Source organism: Falco rusticolus, chromosome 3 (genome assembly GCF_015220075.1).
Source record: "Falco rusticolus isolate bFalRus1 chromosome 3, bFalRus1.pri, whole genome shotgun sequence".
Lineage (NCBI taxonomy): Eukaryota > Metazoa > Chordata > Aves > Falconiformes > Falconidae > Falco > Falco rusticolus.
Window position 1 is genome coordinate 58855674 of NC_051189.1, and position 14475 is coordinate 58870148.

Below are 14475 nucleotides of genomic sequence, written 5' to 3' on the forward strand. Positions count from 1 at the left end.
TTAGTTGGACCAGTTCAGGGACACCATGCAAGCAGAATCAAGCTGTTGTTCTCATCACAATGCATTTTTCTCATGAGAGGGTATCCTTTGAGATAACTACCTGACAGGTATAATTACTTAGTATATCACCATAAATCTTCTCTGTTTTTTTTCTGCTATAACCATCGATTATGAAGTGATGAATGCTTGCATAAGACAGGGTGCAGTCACTTTGTTTTCTAGGACTAAATTTAAGTCTCTTGGCTTGTAATATTTCACAAAGTTTGACACTTTCTTTTCAATGAGTAGGTTAATAATCATAAAATTAAGCAATTTTTTATTATAAAGGTGCTATAATATATTGCTTTTCATTGGAAATTACAAATGGTTTTTGCATCTTTTTGTTGACAGCTATAAAATGATACTGGGCATATGCTGATTGATTTGTTTCAGATTAAAACAGATTTATCTAATTTAGGTTAGATGAAAAAGAAACAGATATGGGTTCAGTTCATTCCAGAAAATGAAATCTGTAACATGTAAAATATGCATCTACTTTAAAAAAGTGTTTTTATTGTTATTTATAGAGGGATATAATATCACAGTGATTAAATTAATGGTTTCAAGGCACTGATGAGAAAATTGCTGGTTTCATTATGCTGCTTAAATGCTAATAATGTTTTGAGACTCTTGCAGATCTTCTCTTAAATCTTGGCCAAATGTGTGAAATGTTAACATCCCATGAATCTGTTGTTTTCTTACCAGAAAAATCATAAATAAACCAATGAACTCCCCCTACAACAGTTCTGGCCCACTGCACAGACCAGAAGTTCCTCAGGGAGACATAACTGGAGGAAGAAAATAATTTCAGGAAGTTCATGCCATAAGAGTCCTGGTTATAAAAATAGAAATCTGGTGTCTCACTTGAACTTACATGGTGCATTCTTCATTCAAAGTGGAGTTCCCTGTAAAGCATACATCCCTTTCCCTAGTGATGGTTTGCCACGGACAGTGTGGCAAAGATACTGCTGTCTTTACTTCAGTCTTGTCTTACAAAGATGATAGATGTTTTTCGAATAAAGAATGTTCATCCTGGGAAAATTTAACTTGCTGTATTCTCCAAACTATTAAAATGATATGATAAAAGTAAGAGGCCACAAAAAAAAATAATGTTATTTGCATGAAAGTTACTTGTGAAGTTGTGATAGTTTTAACTATTTTCACTGACTGAGTGAAATTATGCTTCTTGAGATAAACACTTGCTGTATCTGTGTATGCACACAGAGGCCTGTTTTGCTTACTCTGCCCTCAGATTATGGGAATAAAATAGCACTACCCCATCTGTAGTTAACTGCTGACTGTGGACCTTTGGGTGCACCAGTATAACAAGAGTATATATCTATCTCACTTGGTGCAGATTGAGAATTGTAACATTATATCAGTGCCTCTAAAAATTATAATATATGGAATTGTTTATATTTTATGGAATTGTTTATATTATGTCTTAAATATTTCACTTGTATAAAACAGTAGGTGCCTCACATAACATTTGTGTAGATGATAGGCATAGGTGCTGGTTCTGTATAATTAGTAAGAAGATACATTCAAAAAGCAGGATGTAATCTAAATAGCTCCTCAACAGCTGCAGAAAGTTTCAGTACCTCAGTTTTTCAATCAAGCCCTTTTACAGAAAATGGCACAGCAGACAGATCATCTGAGTGAGCCCTACCCTGTGATCACTTCATTGCTCCCGCTGAGAGCTGACTTCGAGAAAACCGTGCCCTGTGATGGGACTTCATCCAGGGAACAGTGCTACATAATCATGAAGTGAGATTTTTTATTCAGCATTAAGAGGTTCTTGAAAACCCATAGGAAGGGAAAGGGATATGTTATATAGTCCCTAGATAGAACCCACCACTAGCAAATGTGAAGAACTCCCTGAAAATCTGTCATGTAGAAATTAATTTATTATTACACACAGTAAGTATGTGCTATGTGTAACAGTTATGCAATGTGCCTAAGAGTACCAGGATAGTCATGCAATGCTTCCAAAGGTTTATAGCAGACTTCCGAGCAAGAAAAAAGGAAAATCAAATGTCTGCTATCCACAGACTTGAAATTCATGTAAGCCAGAATACCAGGCTTTAAAAAAAATTATGAATTACTTGTTCCTCATCTGGGAGGTGAAAAGACTTATAAAACTTCCATTTCAAATTTAGGGGTGCTTTATGGATAGCTTAGAAGTGCTGTCTTCAAAATCTTCAATGAATGTCCTCCACAGTCTTCTCCTGAAATACAGACCCTACCCTGTGTATAAAAATGCAGTAGAGTTTGTTTGCATTTATATGTGCAATTACTATAATTATTAACTCCATTGTGTCAATTTAAAATGGATAGAAGAATAATAATTTGTATATGTTGTTAATTCTGCATCCAAACAGAGATTAATATGTGCATTTAGTCTTACGCCTAGAAAGCGAGTCAGTGTTACAAAACAATTTTAATAGCCCTTATGCTATTAATAGTTTCTCTTGTTATTTTGCTCTTGCAAAATATTCCTTTGTATACAAATTTGTATTTGCGTGAAGATGTACCATAGAAATCCTTAGCTGATATAAATCACTAATTTCCACATATGTATGTTTTCATGAGCTGAAGTATTAGAAGTATTAGACCAGTTTTTCTCCTGCTCCTGTTGTGCAGAGCTGTAGAGCCAATGCTGTTATCTTTGTCTAAATTGTCTGTGGTGAAGCTTGCTAGTTTACCTCACAGTAAGTCAAGTATTGTCTAATAGTGAAGGACTGAGTCACTCTTTTTGTTATTTCTATAGGAACAAAGGCCACCAGGTTTTCATTCAACCAGAATAATAAGCTGAACAAGATAATGTAACTAAAAACCGGTGCAAGTTGACACATGTAATTTACATTTTAAGAGGAATGTAGTTTTGCTTTTGATAGTGCAATCATTTACACATGTGCTTAACTTAGAAATTAATCAGACCTGAGAATGTGGCAGAGTTTATATACATCCTGAAGTGCCTTGCTAAATCAGAAACCTCATCCTCTCATCACAGTTTGTCAAGTGATGTGATAAATCTAGCTCTCTTTTGTTCACAAACCACATAAAACCAGGTTCAGATTTATGTAACTGTGTTTATTATTCATAATTATTTATTGAATAGTTTATATAGCAGTATGCAGTCTAGGTCAGAATTGCATGTTTTGGATACGTATTTGTCACAATGGTCGTGACAGCTATTTTGATTACTGGAAAAATAATTCAGTGGAATAATGAATAGCTGAAGATTAACTATTTTACACATGAATGATACGGATCTGATATAGATGTATCTTTGCCTCCCTTTATCTCTCCTCTGTCACTGCGGTGCTCATGCTCATTGATACACCAAGGTAAGGATTCAGTGTAGTGGTAAGCAAGATGATGCAGACTCAGACTGCAATCAAATCCATGCTAACCACTGCTGGTTTATTCTTCAGTGTTATTTTACCTTCATTTTAATGCGTAATGCAGCTAGAAGACTAAAATGTTTTATTTACTTTAATACAAGGTCAGAGTTCAGTAGAAGTTTAAAATTGTCTGCACAAAAGAGTACTTGGAATTACTGAACTTCAACAGAAATTGAGGGACTTGATAAGCTTTCAGCAGATAAATACTATGTTCCTTTCACTGGAAATAATGAATCATAGAGGTACCAGGATCCGTTTAGCTATCCTATCAAGTCTGCTTCTTCCTTAGTATGGAATATCTTCTGCCATCCTTTTCAGACTTATGAATAATTTTCCTCAACACAAAGATCGATCAACTAGGTCTTGTGAGATCAAATGACTGATATATGGCATGGGACCTAAAGCAGACCAGGGGCCCTTCAGATGGTGATACTTCTGCAGGTTTTGTAAAACATATTTGTGTGCTAGTCAATATAGTTTAGCTATTCTAAAGCTATGAAGAATTCTAACTATGATGAGGAAAGACGCTTCCATGACTGAGAATGAATTCAGTACTCAGGAGATGTGTGGTCAATCACTTATCCTGCCATGGGAGTTGGGGCAGTGCTTCAGGTGACTAAACACAAGCTTCTGTTGCCAGTTCTGATGTCTTGGCTCCAGCTGTTGATGCAGAAGAGCACAGGTTGCCTGTGGGTTCTGTGTCATCACTGCCTGCCTGGTGGACTCGTTTTGGGCATAGCAGCAGCTACATCTCAACTGCATCTCAATTAAGCCACACCTACAACTACATCTCAGTTAAGCCAGTTCCAGTTAGGGACTCAGTTACTGTTGAAATTGTGGTTGTGAAGAATATGTTTCTTCAATGGGCAGAGGAGAGAATGGTTCCAAGTCTATGCTCATAAATCTCTGCAAGAAGCAGATGAGGGGTTATTTTCAAATGTTTCATAATATTTAAAGTAACTTATATTGAAAAATGTGGTCGTTTTCTCCCTTCATATAAAAAGCAGTGTTTTGCCTTTATGACTTTCATCGTGGTTGCCCTAGATTCCTGAGACAGAATTGAAAGGAATGATTCATGTTCCTTCCTTTAATTTAGGTAACATGATATTTGGCCTTAATTATTCTCTTAAATATGTATAAATAAATAAAATTATGATTAAGATTTGATAAAATTTTGTATTATGATAGGCTGAAACAGTAAAACAAAGCCAGAATTACGTAGAGCATGACCTTTCCTTGTATGATGTTTCCTTGTATAAAAATAAAGTCTCATCAGGCTGTGATTTAGATGCCAAGCCAAAGGATGGTAACTGTAATTAGAGGCTTAAAATGGCAAGATGAAATACCCTTACGCTAAGTTTAAAATGAAGCCTTAAAAAGATGTTTGATAATTTTTCTACCCTATTTATACAGTACCCAAGTAACTTATTTCTTGTTAGTTGTCAGTTCTGCAGCATCTTATATTATGGAAATATCCTCATTAGTAGTATTCTTGGTGGAATAATTGGAGCATTATGATTTTATATTATCTTCTCTACAACCAGGCATATGACTGCTGTGCATTTTTAACATTAGGTTCAAATGTACATGGATAATACAAAAAAGTGCTCTAAGACCTATTTATACAATAAGTTTTAACAATTGGGAGAAATACATCGTCTTATTTGCTGCAAAATGAGTTTGAGGGAAAGTAGAGCAGAAAAAATTTCATTAATCCTATGTTGGTACAGATTGTTTTAATTTCATACCATTTTTATGTCATCATACACTTTATTATATGATGGTATCTTGGTACTTTTTTGGTAGCTGCTCAATTATTCTGTGGTTTGTAATGAAAATGCTGACACAGCTTTAGCAATTCAAACTCAATTAAATTCAAATGTATGAGCAGATTTATTCCAACAGTATGGATAGTTATTTCAGGAATAAATTTAGACATTTGCCTTGAAGGAAAGCATGACTAATACCCGTAAGCTAGCAGTTATAAAGAAAACCGGCAAAAATCTTTTTGACCATGACTGGAGAGTGCAAAAATCCTGTAATCTCAGTAACACCCCCCTGACAGGATACTGCAAACACAGTTTAAGATATAAAAAATCCTGGAACAAGTACAGTGTTTGGGGGATAAATTGTGAAATACAAAGCAGAAAGGCAAAAGTATCCTAAAGAACTAAAAAACTTTTTAAAGAAGGGATAAAAAAGTACTTTCCACCTCCCAAAGAGATGTGTGCGTTTTCCAAGCAATGCACCGGGGCTTAACTAAACAGTTCTTACTGACTTTAAAAAGAGGTCTAATGGCTACATTTCTTAGCACAACTTTGAAAATCTGCCCCCTAAAGTGCTGTAGTAATTATCTAAGAACTTGTAGCAAAGAATCTGAATTATTTTTCCCTCACATGCAGCAGTGAGAGAACTTGGATACCTAATCAGCACATATTTTTTGTAAGAAATTTGTTGAAGTGATCAAATTCTGTAACCAGGCCTACCCAGAAAATGGCACATGCTGGTTTTCTAGTTTCTAATCTATTTTTTCTAATCTAATTCTTTGCACATTTATTTCAGTTACCCTGGAATTTCAATCCCCTTCCCAGCTTCCAGGCTGCCTTCTGAGCAATACAGCACATCCACAGAGAAGACAGGAAGAAGAGCATTCTTCCCATCGTATCGTATGCATCCTTCACCTGACTTCTCCACTTGCCTCCTGCCTAGCCATGAAATTGGCATGTAGAGGCCAGGGCTAAATGATATACATCCTCTTGGTCCTTCCTGACTTCTCATCTTTTTTCCCCTTCCTTCTCTTTCCTATCCTCTGTCTTCCAATTTTGTTTTAAAATCACATATTTTCCCCATTGCTGCTATCTGGAGTGAAGATCAGGAAAGTAAAATGGATTTTTACATTATATACAAAATTGTCTCACCTATGCACTGGCTGTCAATGGCAGGAGAAAAGCTTTTTAAACAGAAATCACCATCAGGAAGCTGAGACCAAAAGTGACTCATTAACATGTGTCTGCTTCCATTTGACAAATACACAATATGTTTAGTAGCAATCAGGAATATCCAATGGAAGATCTCCTATTATTTTATATCTCCTGCTGAAAAATTATTTTCTTATGCAAAATTATGCTGCTTTTTTTTTTTTTTTGAGACCATCATTCTCATGATTATAATTCCCCAAGTCAGTGTCTGTTATTTATATCCACACTTTACTCCTGCTGAAAAGGCTGAAGCTTAGACATTTATTCAGTGTTTTCTGGAGACAGAAAGTGAACTGAAAGAACAAAGTCAGGGATTTTAGTAGAAGTTTTTTGGTTTGTTTTTTTTAAATGAAAATTAACTTTCTGTAGTTGCTGCGTATCATTTTTCCTGGTAAGTAGGCAGTATTTTCTGATCAAGAGTAAAGGCAATGGAATTTTTGCAAGTGTCATTTTTATTTCAGTTTTAATGAGTGTATATATATTATATATATATATTTTTTTTTTTTCTTGAGACTTTGTTGGGCTGGGCTTTTCATTTGCCTGTTGGACACCCAGAGTATGATGGGCAGGTATGGGTTACTCAATCCATCCAGCCTTGCTGAGTGACTGGAGCTCTGGTCTAACTCCACATCCTGCTATAAAGAAACCAAAAATCATGCCTAAGTGGGTTCAAGTTCAGCATGTTGTACCTTATATCTGTTCTCCTTATTCTTTCAACTTTCTTCAGAGAATCAGAGAATCAGTTAGGTTGGAAAAGACCTCTGAGATCATCAAGTCCAACCATAAAACCAGCACTGTCAAGTCCACCACTAAATCATATCCCTAAGCACCACATCTACTTGTTTTTTAAATACCTCCAGGGATGTTGATTCTTGCTTTCCTCTTTCTTTTAGCACAAGAGGTGGAATGACAGATAATTAGAGAATGAAGTTGCACAACATCTGCTTTTATTACATGCCATGATACTTTCCCTGTTGACCATCTGCCCCCAGAATAAGTTCTCATTCACATGGCTAAGGGGTGCTACAAAATGTTAGCTGGTGAATCCAGACTATATTCAGTACCTGATACTATATTCTGCCCTCCTGCTAGTTGTATGACTTCAATAAATTGTACTTTTTAGGAAAAAAAAACCAAACCAACACAAAACAACCAAAGAAATTTGAAGACAAAAGAAAAAGAACAAATAATAAATCAGTTATTAGAGGTTTCCTTTCTTGGGAGAATATGTTCCTCTTAAGCTTTTATGTAACTTCAACAACACAAAGCTAAAGACCAAATTAATTTTAGACAGATGTGATAGTAATCTACAGTAATCTTTATTCTTGTGCAACAAAGAAGAAAAATGATCTGCTCTTTTATGTCGACCCTAATTCTAGTTTAGATCAGATATGTGCACAGTGTTAAATTTCCTAATGCAGCTCAAATATAAATATTTAGGTCCCCTTTCAGGGTGTTACAACCTCAGAAACCTCAGAACTGACACAGCCTGGCTGGCAACTTGTTTTTTCTACTTTTTGTTCCAGACTTTCCTTGTTGTTCTTGTGTATTAGGTTTGTGTGGCAAGGTTTTGGTTGACGGGGGTGGGGCTACAACTTCTGTGAGCAGCTGCTAGAAACATCCCCCATGCCCAAGGGAGCCAATGCCAGTGGGCTCCAACATGGACCCACCGCTGGCCAAGGCCGAGCCCAACAGTGACGGTGGTGGTGCCTCAGGGTTAATATATTTAAGAAGTGGGGAAAGTTACTGTGCAACAGCACTTGCAACTGGAGAGTGGAGTGAGACTAAGTGAGAGCAACATCCCCGCAGCCCCCAGGTCAGTGCAGGAGGGGCAGGGGGGCTCCAGGCGCCGGAGCAGAGATTCCCCTGCAGCCCGTGGTGAAGCCCACGGTGGGGCAGGCTGTGCCCCTCAGCCCGTGGGGTCCATGGTGGAGCAGATCCCCACCTGCAGCCCGTGGGGGTCCATGGTGGAGCCGATCCCCACCTGCAGCCCGTGGGGGTCCATGGTGGAGCCGATCCCCACCCGCAGCCCGTGGAGGACCCCACGCCGGAGCAGGTGGGTGCCCAAAGGAGGCTGTGACCCCGTGGGAAGCCCAGGCTGGGGCAGGGTCCTGGCAGCGCCTGTGACCCCGCGGGGGGAGGAGCCCAGGCTGGGGCAGGGTCCTGGCAGCGCCTGTGACCCCGCGGGGACCCAGGCTGGGGCAGGGTCCTGGCAGCGCCTGTGACCCCGCGGGGACCCAGGCTGGGGCAGGGTCCTGGCAGCGCCTGTGACCCCGCGGGGAGAGGAGCCCAGGCTGGGGCAGGGTCCTGGCAGCGCCTGTGACCCCGCGGGGAGAGGACCCCAGGCTGGGGCAGGGTCCTGGCAGCGCCTGTGACCCCGCGGGGAGAGGAGCCCAGGCTGGGGCAGGGTCCTGGCAGGGCCTGTGACCCCGCGGGGAGAGGAGCCCAGGCTGGGGCAGGGTCCTGGCAGCGCCTGTGACCCCGTGGGAAGCCCAGGCTGGGGCAGGGTCCTGGCAGGGCCTGTGACCCCGCGGGGACCCAGGCTGGGGCAGGGTCCTGGCAGCGCCTGTGACCCCGCGGGGAGAGGAGCCCAGGCTGGGGCAGGGTCCTGGCAGCGCCTGTGACCCCGCGGGGACCCAGGCTGGGGCAGGCTGTGGAGAACTGCAGCCCGTGGGCAGGGCTGACACCGGAGCAGCTGATGGAGGACTGTCTCCCGCGGGAGGGACCCCAGGCTGGAGCAGGGCAGTGTGAGGAGCCTCCCCCTGCGAGGCAGGAGCGGCAGAGACAGCGTGTGATGGACCGACCGCAGCCCCCGCTCCCGTCCCCCTGCGCTGCTGGGCGGGGGGGACACAGAAATTTAGAGAATTTACTCTGATTTGATTGGTAATAAACTAATTTCCCCAAGTCGAGTCTCTTTTGCCCATGATGGTTAACTGGTGAGTGATCTCCCTGTCCTTATCTCAAACTCCCTGTCCTTATCTAGAATCATGATCATATTTTCCTTCTCCTGTCCAGCTGAGGAGTGGGAGTGATAAAGCATCCAGCCAGGGTCAATCCACCAGAACTTGAAATAACATTGTATCACTGAAAAAAACGAAACCCCCTCTTTTATAATTTATATATTTCTTAATTGTTATTCAACCGGCTACATGTCATTTCCACAAAGAGTATTTAAGTGAAATAATCAATCATAGTCACTGAGTACAGTAAAGAACAACGTGCAGTATAGACTTAAGGACATTGAATTAAAAATATAAAAATAAGGCAAATAACAGCCATAGCTGTGGAAAGGCTCTAACACTGATCTGTTACAGTTAAGGCTGAATTACAGCCTCTAATGCAACTCTCTGTCACTGTTCCCTCCATTTCTGAATATTTCATCTTCTTGGTGGCAATGTTCTGTGTCTTATTCCTACCCAAGGGCAATTAAAAATTTAGAACTAAAATAGTCCCTTAAAGAGTTCTATTTTTCTGAATACAAAGAGATAGCTAAGCTCAAACTTTTCCCACTATTAAAAGAGAAGAAATAGTGTCTCTTTCTTGAGCAGCCTTACAGACAAAATAGCTGTGTGCTGTAAGATTCAATACAGCACAGGAAGTATAAAATTCCTTTCCATTGTTCTGAAGGAAATTAATTTTAATCTGCCACAGTCCTGATCCTACTTTTACCTGTGTCTTTAGAGCAGTCGGAAGAGATACAGCAGCAGAAGGCTCATAAATTCCTTTTCGTGACCTGAGGCTATTCTAGGATTAGATCACACAGTCTTTATACAGGGAAGCCCTTGTTCTCAGAAATAATTCTTAAGTACTCCAATAGGTCTGCTCTATGTGATTAAGGCTCATCAATCGAAATGAGAGTTGAGCAATTTTCCTTCTAATTGTTATTTATGCTTTAATCCGTTTTTAGTTAATACTCATACCATCCATCATTTTCAGAGGTTCTTCCATTTATATGAGATATTCAGATTTTAAATGGCTTATGGAAGAGGTCGCAGGATATTTGAAAGAGATGCTGTTTTTTCTGCACCAGCAGCAAATCACTGATTAGCCTCAAAGAAGCTAGAATTAAAAATCATTGATCTTTGTTGATACAGATCTCTGTTATATCTAACAGACTACATAGACTCTCCCCAAAAACTCCTAAGATCAGTACACTTGGTTTTATCCTCTCTGAAAAAAGGAGTATAGCCTTCTACCAAGTGCACTGATCTTCAGAGATCAATATTATACTGCATTATGTTCGTTTTACAGACTACAAAACCTGAGAGATGTTTTATCTTAATTTACATGCTTCTCAATGTGAAGTCCATGTTCTCAGCTTGCGAGTTTCTTCTCCATAGAAGGGGATATTTTTTTGTTTGTTTTGTGGTTGGTTTTTTTTGTTTGTTCCTTTTTAACTAGTTATCTATCTTCAAGACCACAGTCCTGAATATGTGTTCTGCTTTCTTCTCAAAACTGTTTTGTGGAATGTCGTCAAATATCTTGTTGAAGTCAAGCATGCTTCAGTCCACTTGTATTATATCTGCAAATCTTGGGTTTATATCTCTGAAAGAGATTGAGCTGACTAGCTTTGATTTTGACAAGCGCACATAGTACCAGACAATGTACTAAATTTTTTAGTGTCAAATTACCCAAATCTTTCTGTACCTTCTATGGGATAAAGTAGATTCAATATATTCACTGAAACACTATGTCATGCAGATCTGTCATGCCATCAAATCAGTCTTCACAAATCCTGTGTACTAATTAAAGATGTGCTTCATTGTATGTGTTTGTGTCTAGAGGTTATTAATATTATCGGTGACTTCTCATTTATGGGAAGATACCAACAGTTTATTTTTTAATAATCACATCTCACATTACTTTGCAGGTCATACAGCTGCTTCCCTTACTCTAACTTCCACAACTGGGTTTTACAGAGAGAAACACAGCTGAAGTGTACTTGGCTTTGAGGGGGGAAAGTGCTTACCTCCCTCACTTAGATGCAGTGTTTCCCTGTGAGTTCACCCACATACATCAGGCCAAATGTGGTCCATTTTAAGACACAAAAGGAAAAAAAAAAAAAAAAAAAAGTTTGGAACGACTGTGTACAGTCCTAGCTATCCAGAAAACAAATCAGCTGGAGACAGAGCACAGTAACAGTATGCCAACTTCTGAGCCCAACTCAGTCTGACAACAAATCCCTGCGGGACTGGAGTCGTCTGTCACTAGTAATGACATACAGCTGTTGGCAGTAGAGGTAGCTTTAAGGTGCCTCCTACCCTCCTAGTAACAGCAGGCCTGATGCTGAAAGCACTGAGGATTTTACACATTAGCTATTATGCAAAATTCAATGGCAAGTTGGCAAATCCAGCAGTCATATTAATTTGGTTCATACTTGGTAGATTCTGCATAGTTCCCCATGCACAAGTGTTAGAAAAATAACGCCTTTTCTTTTTTTTTTAGCAAATATCTTTAGGAATGATTAAAGTTTTGGTTTCTGATTATGAATATGATGTGTCATAGCAATTAAATGCAAAGTAAGGATACATAAATTCTATGCTACTATAGAATGTCCCTAAGATAGACATCACATGTCAGTACAAAGATTTAGAGACAGACAAATCAGCTGTCAGCCATGCTAATTGCAATGCTCTCTGAAAAATTACTCTACCTCTATCATCAAAAATAAGACAATGTAACCTGTAGCTAAATAAATAGCATAATTATGTGTTTATAGATAAGCCCTTTTAATTCATTTTAGGATCAGACCAGAAAAGACTTGAGCTCTGTCTTGCTGCTTGTGTCTAACTGCTTAGAAAACCGTAAGACCAGAAGTTACTTTTTTCTTTCCTAAATCAATAGGTGCTTCTTCCTCAAACAGGGTTGAACGTGGCTCATTTAGTTTATAAAAAATAAATTTATTAAACATAACTAGCTGTCTATGGTGTAGTGAAAAAAATAAACCCCCCAGAGGTTAGCACAATCCCATCTAATAAAATAAAACATTATTTTTATTCTTCTTTTTCCAGAAGTTGTATTTAATATCTATGCTTTTCATGCTGCAGCAAAGTGGTTACTATAATAAGAAAAGTCTTAAGGACAAAAAATATTAGTAAAAGGCAGTATTTGGAGGAGTTCTATATTTGTTTAGTTCTAAAACTCTGATTTTTGGCAACTTCAAATTCCAGCACACAAAAATGTCTATGAAAATACTGCAAAATGGCTTGCACTTGTCTTTACTGATTGGATGGACCATGATCCCAACTCCACTTGAGTTTAGAGGGACGCTGGCCATGATCTTGGAGTACTGGTGTAAGCAGCTGGGGTGATCCCACTCCCAGTAATTTAGTAGTGAATCTTTCCTTGACTTTGGGGTCTAACGTCAAGTCTTGTTCATGAGTAACTGGGTGCACAGGATGATCACAAAGACAAGTTGTGAGAACCAGCATTGTTTTAAACACTGCCATGAATAAATGTTTGTCCAGCTAAGACAGTCCATAGAGATTTTGTGTTGCAGAAAAGATGACAAAGAAAAAGTAAGCACAACTAGAATGAGAGGATAGCAACTGTTAATATCCAGAGGGACAGAAGAGAAGCTGGATGTTACTAATGACTTAAATTAATTTCTCTCCTGACTCAGCCTAACACAGGAGATTCAAGGTCAGCTCATCTGCTCCCAGAGAAGGTTAGGCAAAGGAGAAAATGGAAGCCAAAATATCAGAATGAATATGATGTATCAAAGAAAAAAATAATAGATGTAGGTAAACATGAGCACTGTAATTGCCTAATGCATATACACAACTGCATGTCAACTTATGGCAATTCAAAGATTGTTTTTCATAATTTTATGGCAAAAAATCTTTTACTGTCCTGTAAACTCCTCAATATTTTTTTTAAAAAATATTAATTCTAGCCTGTGTAAAGCCAATTACTAAAATATTAATATGTGTTCATTTTAGTCAGAAATAAAGTTGTTCATCCTCCTCCTCCTGCCTGCTGTCCACTCAGCAGCCTCACGTCTTCAACCAGCTGGGTGAAATCCTGCAGCTCAGTTCCTCCTGCTGCTAAACCTCCTTCCCAACAGTCTGTCCCAGAGGAATTGCCTTCTTTTGATGACACTCTTTTAATAACCCTCTAACATGAGTGTAAACAACTGTACTATAAGAAGGAGGATTACCTGCTTCTATTTCTGAAAAAACATAGCACAAATACAAGGGAAGTTTTCACAGACATCCAGTTATGTCATAGCATATGCAAGTGGTTCACTGCTACAGGTTATGATGCCAGTTTCCTTGGGTTTCATTTCCTATACATGCCTTTCTGCAATACATTAAAGCAGACAGGAGATGAACACTTCTCTATGGATGCAGGGTAGCTGGCCTTAGCCGTGCAACGCTGTGAGAGACTCCAACACTTCCGTCTCGCCGAGACCCTAGACAGTACTGTGGACCTGAAGATAATACTGCTATTGGGAGAGGGTGAATCAGCTTTCCAGTTCAAATATTTGCCATTTAATGGAATTTAATGGGAAAATAATGCCATTTAATGGATTGGAGAGGGACTTTTTGCAAGGTCATCTAGTGATAGGGCAAGGGGGAATGGGTTTAAACAGAAAGAGGATAGATTTAGATTAGATATAAGGAAGAAATTCTTCACTATGAGGGTGGTGAGGCACTGGACCAGGTTGCCCAGAGAAGCTGTAGATGCCCCATCCCTGGAAGTGTTCAAGGCCAGGCTGGATGGGGCTTTGAGCAACCTGGTCTTGTGGAAGGTGTCCTGGCCCATGGCAGGGGATTTGGAACTAGATGATCTTTATGGTCCTTTCCAACCCAAACCATTCAATGATTCTGTGATCTCTAAGTGTGTTCAGCTCCAGGACTGAATCCAGTGATGAAAAAGTAGGCTTCCCATGCAATTACTGCTATGCAGCATGATATACCTTGCCTTCTGTTTCCTGTCTAAAGCAGACTATTCTTTCCACAAAATATAAAGTCAACTGCTGTTATGATATTTTTGGCACATTCACAGGACTTTCTGTGAATGATACAGCATCAGTAATGTTATTTATG